The 13,815-nt window shown below is 42.3% G+C and overlaps 1 non-coding gene across 1 annotated transcript; it reads left to right on the top strand.

The window, feature by feature from the left end:
- Window positions 1–989: 989 nt before the first annotated feature.
- LOC120272863 lies at window positions 990–1,096 on the top strand. Its single transcript, XR_005540397.1, has one exon. It is a non-coding gene; the product is annotated as a small nucleolar RNA R71 (small nucleolar RNA).
- The last annotated feature ends 12,719 nt before the right edge of the window (window positions 1,097–13,815 follow it).

Here is a 13,815-nt window from a genome sequence, read left to right as displayed (position 1 = left end):
TAAAAGGAATGTTAATGTACAATTGTTTGAGTAGACCCAAAAACTTCTTGTATTGCTCATCATTTTGGGTGTTCTTCAATCTTGAAGGATAAGGGATTATTGGCTTGTAAGGTAGGGGTGTCACCTCTTTCTCTTTGTTAGCTCTCTCCTCAACCTCCACGATCTCGGGTGCTTCAACATTGGTCTTCTCACTTGGAAGCCTACCCTCGACCTCACGACCAGTTCTTAAAGTGATCACCTTCATATGTTCTCTCGGGTTAGTCTCGATGTTACACAGCAAGCTTTCTTATGGTCTCTCCGATAGAGACTTCACAATTTGCCCCACTTGATTTTCTAAATTGTGCAATAAAGCGGTGTGGTTGCGAAGTGTAGCCTCGGCCGATTGAAACCGTCTATCCGATGATTTCACAAATCTAGTCAAGGCTTTCTCTAAGTCGGTCATTCAAGTTTCCAAGCCTGAAACTCAGTTCTCCATGTTCGGGGTTTGTTGTTGAAAACCTAGTGGTGCTATGGCCTTTTGTTGCCCTTGGTTGTTCCAGGAAAAATTTGGGTGGTTCCTCCAACCCAAATTGTAGGTGTTGCTGTAAGGATTGCCTTGGTTTCTCATTGCATTATCGACAAAGTCAACTTGCTCAATGGTGGATGTAGCACCAATGGCTATCGGGCAATCGTACGGGGCATGTCCCTCTCCACATCCATCAAAACTCGTTACGGCCGCCAATCTAGGAGAAGTTAGAGTGTCTAACTTCTTACTCAATGCCTCCATATTGGCCGCCAATGATGTAACCACATCAAACTCATCAATACCGGCTACTTTCTTCTTCTCCATAGCATTCCATTGGTAGCTATTTAAACCCATTTCTTCAATTAACTATCGGGCTTCCCTGGGGGTCTTGCTACCTAAGGTACCTCCTGCTGCTGCATCAAGTAACTGTCTTGTACTTGGGTTCAAACTATTGTAAAAAGTCTAAATGATCATCCACTCTAGAAACCCATGTTGAGGACATTTTCATAGCAGTTCCTTGAACCTTTCCCATGTATCAAATAGAGACTCCAATTGCATTTGCACAAAGGAAGAAATCTCATTCCTAAGCTTTGTAGATTTTTTGGGAGGGAAATATCGGGCAATAAAAGCTTCCGCCATCTCCTCCCATGTAGTGATTGATGCTCTAGGTAATGAATATGCCACTGCTTCGCTCTCCCCTTCAAGAAAAATGGGAAGGCCCTCAATCTGATAGCATCATCCATAACTCCATTGATCTTGAGCATGTCACACACCTCCAAAAAGTTCTTTATGTGGTTGTTTGGATCCTCATCAGCCAAACGATTAAATTGTGCCGACTGCTGTATCATCAGGATGAATGCTTGCTTTAGCTCAAAATTTTGACTTGTAATTGGGGGCTGCACAATGCTAGATTGTTTGCCCAAAACTGAGCGTCTAGCATAGTCAGAAAGTGTTCTCTGTTGTTAATTCTAGTCTGCCATATTGTCTGACCCTTCAACTTCTATTTCGGCTTGATTGGATGGTTCTTGCACATGTTCTTTACCCCTTCTTCTGATTGTATATTCAAGTTCAGGATTACTTTAATGAAATTCGAGGGGTTCCCTCGGGTCACAACCTGGAACTGCACTAAAAGAAAGAAAATAAATCAGAACTATGATAGATTAAGGAAATGTGAAATAGAATGAATATATGAATGGCTAAGATAACAAAGTGCAAAGTATTTCGAAATGAAAATTCCCCGTCAACGGCGCCAAAAACTTGACAATGCCCCTTGCGTATTACCTGCAAGTGCACGGGTTTGTTGAAGTAATAAATCCCTGGTGAGTGAGGTATCGTATTCACAGGGAGTAGGGAATAAAAATACTAGGATTGCTACATAACCAAGTGAAGATGAACAATGATTATGTTGATGAAATGTAATGTAAACAGATTTAAAAGAAACAAGAATGAGAGACAGAAATAATTGAGAGGAAAGGCAATCGATAGAAGTGGGGTACTCAGAGAATGCTCCCCCTAGGACTAATGATTTAAGTGCAAGACCAACTATTATGTCTCCTAATTGATGCTTAATGGGCCATAGACATCCTTAAATATACGGTCCCAAACCTAAGGTCAACCGTGACTAACTCTACACTATACCCATTGGAGAAATCTAAGAGTCTCAACACCTCACACTATGTAAAGTTGCAAGACGCTCTAGGGATTCTAGGTGATAAACCCTATTCCTATGTGTAGATCTAACCCTTTTGTCCAGGTGAAATATCCTTAGTCAAAATGAAGCCCCAGGTGCTAAAGTCACTTCAACGCTTCAGTCTGTTGCTCGCACAACTAAGCCCCATCGGAGTTTATCCCTTAGCCCTTCACTCTACAATGACCGCAAAGAACTTGGAACGTGGAGATAGGATAAATCACATCAGAAGGGAAAGGGGACACTCTGCTACCTCTCGACTCACCCTCTCAACCCTTTCCAACCTTGCTTTATCTAACCTTCATGGTGTCTCACTCATCCACAAAGGTTACCAAGATGGTCTCTCAACCCTAGTGTCACTCTAAGGGAGAAATCATTCAACAAGCATTCAAGATTTGAACTCAATTAGAGACATCGATTAAGGAAAGCATAATAAAAGATCAACGAATCAAAAACATCATAAGGTTTACAAAATCCAAGTACCCACTAAGGGGTTTAGCTCTCCATAGAGCAAGATACAATCAATAATGAAATTGAAAGTAAAAATAAGGAATTCATAGGAAAACTTGCTTGGTGTTCGTGTTAATGGTCTTGTGGATAGCCTCTTCTTCTTCAAAAAATCCCCTTGTCTGGCCAAGGGCACACCTCGTCGGATCGCTGCCGATGAAAGCTCCCCGATAATCTTCTTCCAAGAGAAGCTCGGTGTTGAATCCGTAGGACCAATCCAAAGACTTGCCAAAAGCCTCTCTAAACCTTAGCCGACGGTGTCCCAAAATATGGAGAAAAGTTAGAGAGATGGATGAAAGATGGCCCCCAAAATTGGGCTGAATCGTGGCGTAAATAAGGCTGGAATCGGGTATCCACATGGCCCTGTGGATTTTTCACACGCCCCTGTGGAATTTCCACACGGGCATGTGGAATTTGCACACGCCCATGTGGATTCTCTGGAATCCTAATTTTCGGCCAACAGGGAACTGTAACTGCTACAGTGACTTGCTACGATACTTGCTGCAGTACCCCCCCTCCCCCTGGGCAAAAACACTCCCGATTTCACACTTTTTATCCAGGCAACATAAACGGGCACACGTCTATGCCGTAGATTACGACGCTTCTTCAATAAAAAGCTTAACTGGTGAAGATCTTACTATCCATGCACAAGTTGGGATACGGAAATATGACTGCCTTCGTGCCTCTCCAACTCATTGTAATTGCTTGAATACATGGAGGTTGGCACACATTCATGTATCTTAGCACCTAACTTGTGTCTTCGCGTTTGTTACTTCCAAGATTCCACCAAATAATGCATTCACAATCTACTTGGCCTTCTTTTCTTAATACTTAGCCTCACAAATCTACATGCACGAAAGTATCACAAATACACATGTATTAGCACTTAAACCTAATAAAAGTAATGCTCATCATAAGAAAAAGAATACTTCGTATTACTAATACACAAACATTTATCACGATTTATCACTTGGAGTCCCTAGAGCTTTAAGCAACCTTGCTCAGTGTGAGGCGTTGAGATAATCCTTTCTACTGGGGCATAGTGTAGGGTTAGTCATGGTTGACGTTAGGTTTGGGACTGTGTGTATTTGGATTTCCATGACTTAGTAAACAACAGTTCGGAGGCATAATGATTAGTCTTGCACTTGAAACATTAGTCCTAGGGCAAGCAATATTTGGGTGCCCCATTTTTTATCGATTGCCTCTCCTTATTTCTATTGCATCTCTTTCTTCTTTTCTATATTTTTACTTGCATTGATATTGTTCATACCACTCTTCAATCATCTTCATTATAGTTAAATAGCAATACTTATGTTTCTGAGCACTATTCCCTGTGGATACAGCTATCCACTAACCAGGGTACTTTATTACTTTGACACCGCGTGCACTTGTTGTACACATGCGCAATGGGTATGTTAATTTCCTTGGTTAGAACCATCATTATCAGAACAATCCATATAGCAACACATATAATGCTGGATGGAGGAATCATCTAAATTTTTCTTGGAGACAGCCGTTACAAGGATAATTGACATAGTAGTAGCAGCAATACAAGCCCCCACCGCACATTCCACAACAATCACAGCCTTTATCCTCTTCAAAGACTTCTAATGATCTCACCAATTTAATGACCCGATTTATAGGTCATGAAAAGATGATAAAAAACACCAATACACTGTGAGGAACTTTGAACATCAAGTAGGTTAAATATCCAAGTTGCTGGAAGAGAGAGTACTAGGGACCCTCTCGAGCAACACTGTGGCTTACCCGAAGGAATCCTTGAAAGGTGTGACTTTAAGAAGTGGGAAGCAGCTCCCAACCCCTATGTAGAAGGGTCCTAAACTGGAAGCTGTTGAACTCATTTTGAACACTGACATGGATAACATCACAAATGATAGAAATTCAACTCTAGTGTACCCGGAGAAACTTCCATTCCTTGCTAAGGTAAGAAATGACCAACAGGATGAGCAATACAAGAAGTTCCTTGACATGTTTAAAACTTTGCACATTAATGTCCCATTGTAGAAGCTCTTGCTCAAATGCCGAGATATGCCAAATACTTGAAGGAACTGCTCACCAACAAAAGAAAGTTTGAGGACGTGTTTTCCAGTGACACTCAGTGAGGAGTGCTCTGCTTTGCTATGTAACAAACTCCACAATAAGGTGAAAGATCCGATGGCTTCATTGTTTTTAACAGAATTGGGGGTTTGGTTGATGAGAAAGGTCTTGCCGACCTAGGAGCAAGTATTAATCTAATGCTATACATAATTTTTCAAAACTTAGGACTTGGAAATCCTAAACCCACAAACATGACTTTACAATTAGCAGTCCGATCCACCCAATGACCAAGGGGCATAATTGAAGATGTTTTGTTTAAAATGGACAAGTTTATATTTCCGGTGGATTTTGTCATCTTGAATATTGATGACAACGTTGAAGTGCCATTAATAATGGGAAGACCATTCTTAGCAACGGCTAAAGCCCTTGTTGCTGTCAAAGATGGCCGAATGACATTTCTAGTTGGTGACGAAGAAACTACTTTCAGGCTTTGTGACTCCATGAGACACACAATGGACTTCGATGATACTTGTTATTCTGTTGATATTATTGATGAGGTTGTTTCTGACTTTGTGCAGGAGTCATTCATGAAGGATGAACTTACAGATTTGTTTGTGGATACCCCCTTTGATGATGATGAACTAGAAGAGGCAATAAAGGAAGCTCAAAGTTTGGTCTTGGTGGCCAACAAGAATGCAAAACTACCAGGGAAGTGGATCTCCAGAGCAAGGAAATGGTGGGAAAAGTGACATATTGGAAGAAGATGCCACTAACCAAGCCACCCAGACTATATTATTCTGATAATTCCGACTCTCGGGCATACGGTGAGATCCATTTGATTATCATATTGCTACTATATGCCTGCAATTGTGTCTCAGGTGGCCAAGAGAGGTCTCGATTTCAAGAACCTCTGTAAGCGCGAAACAAGTACGTCAAGCTAGTGACATTAAACAATCGTTCCTTGGGAGGTAACCCAAGTTGTTTGTTTTGTTAGTAGTTTGTTCATTTTGGTTTTTCATTTTGTTCTTGGATCATTGTTTTCCTAGCTATATTTCATCCCCACTCTCTTATGATTTCATCTTTTTTGATATTTCTTTGATTTGATATTCTTACCGATATTGCTTTATGTCTGGACATGGTCCTTGATGTTCATTTGTGGAAGAAGACCCTTGGTTCTGGAAAATTTCAGGCATGACACGGGTGGGACATGCCTGTTTGAGTGCCACTGATTTTCACTGCCTGCACATTTTAAAATTTTCTAGGATGGACACGGGCCTGACACGATTGTGTCAGAAAGGGACACGTTCTCTGTACTCCTTGCATGATTGTGTCAATGTTGATTTGAATTTTCATTATTCTTATGAGATTTTCAGTGGGGTTCGCACACTCGATGATACAATCCTGTCACCCTTGGTTCCCTTTGCCCTAACCCCATGATCTAACACGCACGTTTCACGGGCATGTATGGGAGTGACCGTTTGGTTCTGACGTTTCATTTTAAAATCCCTAACACTGGCGGCCGCGACCTTTCATCGCACCCTTTCTCTCCCAAAACACCCAACTCTTCCTTTCCCCATTAGGCCTATTTAGGATGGTGTCTTAGTTTGTAGCATCCATTAATATTTTTCCTTGATTGATTGCTTCTCCTCCCTTCATCTTCCCTTCAAATTTGGTGAGTACCCACCATTTTCTTTTGCGTATTTCATGATGTTGGTGGTTGGGTGTGCGATTTGTGGCCCATGGACTTCGTGTATGAGTTGTGTTGCACTCTCGGTTGCATGGATGTTTGAATCCTTGTTGGACAAGTATCGTAGTCCTTTTTGGGATGATGATCAATGCTGACACGATCGTGTTACTTGATTTGACACGATTGTTAGCCGTTGAGTCTCTCTTACGCTTGATTTTGGCTCTCACATTGACACGGTCACTGCGCACCTAGCACGACCGTGTCTCGCCTAAATTTTTGTATTCTGAACTGAATTGTTTAACTTCTTTTTTGTAGATAATACCAAGGAAGAACATCATTGGTAGGCCTTCTAAGAGGCTTAGGACTGATGCATTATCATCCGGAGTGGACTATCGACCTACATTACATGCCCAGCCTCATAATGAGCGATATGCTCATCTCTCTCATCGATGTCTTGTGTGAGATAGGGCTTGAGGTTGAGATGTAGTAGTTATTGAGTACTGGGGCCTGGCGACAGCTATTTTATTAGATCACAGACAACACCTATGAGCAGTTAGCACTCGAGGTGTTGTCCACTTTTGAGTTATCGCGTGGTACCATTGCATTTCACCGAGCAAATTACATTCAGTTTCAGGTTTTTTGGCACGTTACATGGTATGAGCCTTACTGAGTTCTCCATCCATTTGGGCTTATATGATACTGAGTTTACTTGCACCCCTACCTAAGATGCCCTGCTTACTTCCAGACTTGTAGGAGAGCCCCTCAGTGATGCTTCCTTACTTGAAACCCTGCTTACTTCTGACTTATGACCACCGTCGCACTAAGACCATACTCCACTCCCCAGCACTGCATTACGTCCATTTTATGCTAAGTCACACTTTGATAGGTCGTGATGACAGCACTAGCATTATCAACCTGAGAGATTTTGACTTTCTGCTGAGCATGGTTGACTGGTTTCATCAGCATTTGGGGTATGACGTCGTAGTGTCCATTTCCCACTAGGGAATATTTCTGCGTGATAGTGCATTATTTGTCGGTCCATCTATCACCCTGCTAGTCCACTATATGAGTGCTCTTTAGTGGACCTATAGGATATGAGTGGTAGGTAGTGCAGTGCCCATGACCCCTGAGACATTGTGTTCGATGAGATTAGTGCATTGAGTTGAGACTGTCAGAGAGACTGAGTACTGTGTCACACTGACCGATGATCCACCTGCTACCGACACTTTTTCTCCTGCTTCCACTTCTGGTCCTGAACTACCTCTGGCCATATCTTCTCGACTGCATTCACGGCCACCCTCGCCACTTTTGAGCTGATTTTCTATTGATCCGCTGAGTTTCAGTGGCTACAGCAGCACGTGGTGCGCATCGCCGAGCATTAGTGGTGCGGGTATCACTGGAGCCTACCTCCCCTATGCAGCCTACTCGACATATAGGCCTGAATATAACAGATATGAGCGATTTAGACACCTCTGTCACCCTCTCCAATGATGATTATGGTTCTGAGAGTGCGGCATTCTGGTCCAGCGATCCCTATCTTTCTTTTTTTCTTCTTGTACTTGTTGTTAATTTTTCCTTTTGTTGTTCGCTATGTATTTTAGTCAGCAAGGGGTGTCCCTTGCTGCACTGAGATTTTGGTTTGTTTACTTTTATGGTTATTGCATTTTCATTTTACTACTAATGTATGCTTCCCTTATGCCCCAATTTGTATCTTAGGGATTGTGTGGTTGCTTGGAGTTGGCAACACGTGCGAGCGGCACCATCACTCTCCGAGTTTGACTTTGAGGGGATAACATATGTCAGCGACACCACTCATCTCTCTATTCAGGGTAGTCACTTATCCCTTTCCCCTTACCATTTTCCTCATTTCATTGCATTATTTATTTACATTGAGAATAATGTAATTTTCAAGTGTTGGGGAGGGTTGCATGCTTGTGGATGATGAGTGGTTTGTTTATGATGATCGATGATGGGTTATTTGGTGATTTTTAAACTTAGGGGGCAAGTGTGTGTTAGTAACCATTGGGCAATAACAAATGTCCATTTGATGACCTACCTGGGGAAAAGGCTACCTCTAGGGTCTATGAAGCTACTACCAGTTGAATTTAGTTTCGTTTTTAATCTCTTATGATTGTGGGGAAGATAAGTTAGGGTTTCCAAACACACATACGCACTAGGTTTTGGAAGTGAGAGTATAATCATTCTTGTGCATCCATGTTCGGTGATTGCTTGATGATTGACACACCGCTTTCGTGTGTGTACCGCAAGTGCATAGGTTGTCGATGTAATAAAGTACCTCGGTGAGTGTGTAGACGTATCCACAAGGAATAGTGCTTGGAAACACAAGTATTGCTATTTAACTATAGTGAAAACTCTTAGAAAGATGTGTGAACAATATCAATGCAAATAAAAATAAAGAAAAAAGGAAAGAGGCGCAATAGAAATGAGGATAGGCAATCGATAGAAAATGAGGTACCCGTATATTGCTCAACCTAGTACTATTGTTTCAAGTGCAAGACTCTTTATTATGCCTCTTAAATGATGTCTAATGAGTCATGAAAATCCTAAGACACACGATGCCAAACCTAAGATCAACAGTGACTATCCCTCACACTATGCCCTAGTGGAAAGAGATACCCTCGATGCCTCACACTGTGTGGTTGCATGAAGATCTAGGGACTCCAAGTGATAAACCCTATTCCCCAATATAGATCTAACCCCTAGTCACAATTAAGCCCCCGCACTAAGGATTACTTCAACGTTTCATTCTATTCTTTGCACAACTAAGCCCCAGCATATTTATCTCTTAGCACTTCACTCTATTATGACTGCAAAGATCTCTTTGAACGTGGAGGTAGGATAAATCACATTGGAAGGGAAAGGGAACGTTTTGCTACTTCTCGACTCACCATCTCGACCCTCTCTAACCTTGCTTTGTCTAACCCTCACGGTGTGCCACTCATCCACCAGGATTACTAAGATATATTCTCAACCCTAGTTTCACTCTTAAGGGAAAATCAATGTGATATCTTGTGACCGAGCACAATACCTTCTCTAACCATAAAATGACATTTTTCCCAGCTAAGGACCAAATTGGTTTCCTCACACCTGGCTAAAACCTTCTCTAAATTCCTAAGGCAAAGCTCAAAAGTATCACCGAAAACCAAAAAGTCATCCATGAAGACTTCCATGATGTCTTCCACCATGTCCTCAAAAATGGCCATCATGCATCTTTGAAAAGTGGCTGGGGCATTGCATAATCCGAATGGCATACGTCAGTAGGCAAATGTACCATAGGGGCATGTGAACGTGGTCTTCTCCTGGTCTTCTGGGGCGATGGGGATTTGAAAATACCCTGATAGCCCATCTAGAAAACAATAATAACCATGCCCTGCCAACCGTTCAAGCATCTGATCAATGAAGGGTAGCGGGAAATGGTCTTTCCGTGTGGCGTCATTAAGCTTCCTGTAGTCAATACAAACCCTCCATCCTGTGATAGTTCTAGTAGGGACAACCTCATTTTTCTCATTGGTGACTACCGTCATCCCCCCTTTTTTCGGTACAACTTGTACTGGGCTCACCCATTTGCTGTCAGAAATAGGGTAGATGATGCCTGCATCAAGGAGCTTGATTATCTCATTTTGAACTACCTCCTTCATGTTAGGGTTGAGTCTTCTTTGGGGTATTGCCACTGGCCTGTGATTGTCCTCCATCAGAATCTTATGCGTACAGAAAGACGGGCTAATCCCCTTAATATCTGAAATTTTCCAAGCAATTGCCCTTTTGTGAGCCTTCAGTACACTTAAGAGCTTATCTTTCTGCACAGGTGTCAGGTCTGAGGCTATGATGACGGGGAGTTTAGATTCTTCTGCCAAAAATGCATACTCTAAGTGCTCAGGTAACGGTTTCAACTCTAACTCTGGTGGTTCCTCTATTGATGATTTCAGTCTTCCATACTTTCCAAAATCCATATGCTCAGAAATTCTACTCTCTTCTTCGGAAGAATCACCACTATCTGCACTGTCCTCAATAGCATAAGCTTCCTCCAAATCTGACGATTCTGAATCACTTCCCTTGGGTGGGTTGGTTTCACTAAGGTTGTGAGATTCTGGTCGTTCCCAATCCTCCTTATCATGCTGAACTACTCGTACGGCTCCATTAAGCATGTTCTCTGGTTCAACTTGTATAGGAGATGATTTATATGTTTCCATTGGAGGTGCCTCTTCTCCTTCCATATACAGCGTGAAAAATTCTTGCACACTTTGCTCTCCCAACCCTAGAGTGCTCGGTGCATTGCAAAACTGAGCCTTCCACCAATCATAGGCTATAGGGCTATCAGATAACTCCACAAATTCGCTTTGCAAAAAATGTCCGCTCGAGCAACATTGATGAAGATCTTTGATGAGTGTCCCGCAAGTGCACGGGGTCATCAAGTAATACCTCTCGTGCGAGCACGAGAGGGTCGTATTCCCTAGGCCCAAGGAGCTACCCTTACTTCCTTTTTACTCGTTGTCTAACCTACAAATCGCTTGATGCTTAATGCTACTAATAAAAATAAAACTAAGCAAGTAATTGTGAAAAGACCGATTAAGAAAGTGAAAATCAAGAAGTGAGGGAGGTCACGGATGTGGATCCCCCCGGGGTTACTAAGGGTTAGAAGAATGCTAGAAGTGCTAAGCACGTGGTGGTTCATGCCAAGAGAGATCCAAAGATAGATCATCCCGATGGTCACGGTAATGGTCCCTAATCCCATATGAGTATTGGTACGGAATCTCTTCCATCCAAATTCTCCTACGATTGCAATTCACACAGGGAAATCTCTAATTAGGGCCGATACTCAACCTAGGTCCAGCCCTAATGGTTGGAGGGGTATGAGACACCCGATGGTCACGACGTGCTCATACATACATCCCCATTAAGCAAGGTGTGTCTAGTACAAGGGCGATGGTCACGCACCGAGTACAACCTAGAAGTTGAAATATAGAGTTCTCATGCAAGATCAACACAAAAAAAGTACACCAAGCTTAAACCTTGAACAAACCACATGCATTAAGTGAATCAAAGCATTCAACAACACAAGTTCACCCCAAGGTTCACCGACATCCGGTGACCTTGGGGTTTAGCCGTCCATATAAGAAACTACACAAGATAGGCTCATGAAAACAACTAACAAATGCATATAAAAACTCCCTCAAACAATGAGAACAAGAGGAGGAAGAGGAAGGCCGCGGATGTCTTCCACGAACGCCGCAATAAGGGCGGCTTCCCACATCGTCTCCAAGCTTCTCAAAGGTGGAATCGATGAAGATCTTGCCCAATGACGCTTCTCCCCTTGATTTCCCCTCTCTAGATCGTCGGATTTGGCCTCAATTAGCTCCGGTGAAGTTGCCACCACCGAGAGTCTCCAATATGGGAACGAGATATGATGATGGAGAAGGAAGAAGAGGTCCCCCCCCCTAAATCAAGCCCTAGCTTTACATAAAAATCATCTGCCCCGAGTCACGCGGCCTACGTGCGGGCCGCGTCGCGCCCGCGTGGCTCACTGTCCTTCCGCTCGTAAAAACCCGGGTCGGTGCTACAGTGCTCAGCTACAGTACCACCTACAGTATTTTCGCTGCAATGAATTGTCTGCAGTAATTAGCTCGGAATTCTCCAGTGGTGCGCGGGCGCGCAGTGCTCGCGAGGTTCATAGCCTAATCCAAGTAGGGCCCCGGTTCCTTGCTACAAAAACCGCAACAGTGTTTTTGGCTTCAAGAACATGATTTTTGAAGCTGATTTCACCACAATTGCGTTCTCGAGCTCAATTAAGCTTCTTTGAGGCCTGCAACAAGAAAATAACCAATTTAAGCGAAAAATGAGCACTGATTAATCTAAAATAGCATGCAAGCATATACAAAACCAACATATAAATACATACATTTAGGCTCTTATCAATCTTGCTAGTATTGCACAAGTCGGAACACATGAGTGTGGCTATCTTTGTGCCCCTCTACTATGTGTATTCGCATGCGCAAAATGGAGGTTGGCACACACTCACATATCTTTGAACACAACTTGTGTCTTCACTTTTGTTTGATCCAAGAGCTTCATCATGATCACTTCCACAATCTACTTTTGCTTTTTTTTCTTCCACAATTGTCTCCACAACCCGAAATGCACAAAAGAACACAAATACAGATGCATAAGTGATAAAATATGAGAAAAGTAATGATCAATGTAAGAAAAAAATACTTCGTATTACTAATACACAGACACTTATCAAGGACAAGCAACAACTCAAGTGTGGGGGTATTTGATGAGTGCACTTTATATACATATTTTCATACCCAAAATCTATCATTTTACTTATTCTCAAGTTTACTTTTATGCATGAGCAGTGCTATTATGGGTATTTTTGTTATATGTGCAGGAATAGGGGGCTCAATGTAGACATGAGTGAAATTGGGAAGAAAACGAGTAAATATTCAAAAGATTTCAAGTACTCAAGCTGGACACGAGTTGGACATGCTTGTGTCATGGCCACTGAATATCTCAGCCAGTTATTGATCCAGTAAGAAATCTGTGTAGAAGGGTGCTCCCAAGCTTGGCACGGTTAGGACACGATCGTGTCTATGCCACTAAAAAACCAAGGCCGAAGGCAATTTAATTGAAGAACAGGTGACATGCACTGGGTGCTCCTTACATGCTCATGTTACACCAATTCATGGTCAAGACACAATTGTATCCCTTCTACTGAATCTTCCACGCAGTGGCATGCCATTTCACTCATTTCTTTCCCGATATGACACAGTTTGTACACACTCATGCGCAGACTGTATCGAGCCCAAATCCCCTCTTTTTAAATCCTATTTTTAGGGTTTCCTTTTGATCTTTGTTCGGGGATCTTCTTCTCCACCGGGAGGACATTGATGAGAGTGAAGATCAAACTTATCCACATCTTCTAAGGCATCAAGGAGCGAGTTGGAGGCACAAGGGAAGTGGTTCTAGCACACGGAGCTCGACATTGGAAGCAAATCACAAATAGAAGGGATTCATGTCTTCTTTCTTTAGATCTAGTGTTATCTACTCCATGTTTTACCCAACCATAAGGGGCTAGCCAGCCACGGTGCTTCAGGGTGGGAACTTTGTCACTTTATATGCTTTAAACATTTTTACTCTTCTTGATTTACAATGTTCTTTTCATTCTTGTGTTAAAATTTCTATTGCAAAACTTGATGTTCTTGATTTGCGTAGTTGCTTAGATAAAACTTGATGGTGGATTGTCACAGCTGTCATTGCCTAAGGGAATGGCATAACTTGGTGAATATTGAATCCATAGTTATCTTTGCAAAACTTGACGTATTTGAGATCCTTAGTTGCAATACTGCTTTG

Source organism: Dioscorea cayenensis, chromosome 11, assembly GCF_009730915.1.
Source record: "Dioscorea cayenensis subsp. rotundata cultivar TDr96_F1 chromosome 11, TDr96_F1_v2_PseudoChromosome.rev07_lg8_w22 25.fasta, whole genome shotgun sequence".
In the NCBI taxonomy this organism is placed as follows: Eukaryota; Viridiplantae; Streptophyta; class Magnoliopsida; order Dioscoreales; family Dioscoreaceae; genus Dioscorea; species Dioscorea cayenensis.
The sequence above is the reverse complement of the archived record's forward strand: the minus strand, read 5'-3'. Positions and strand labels throughout refer to the sequence as shown.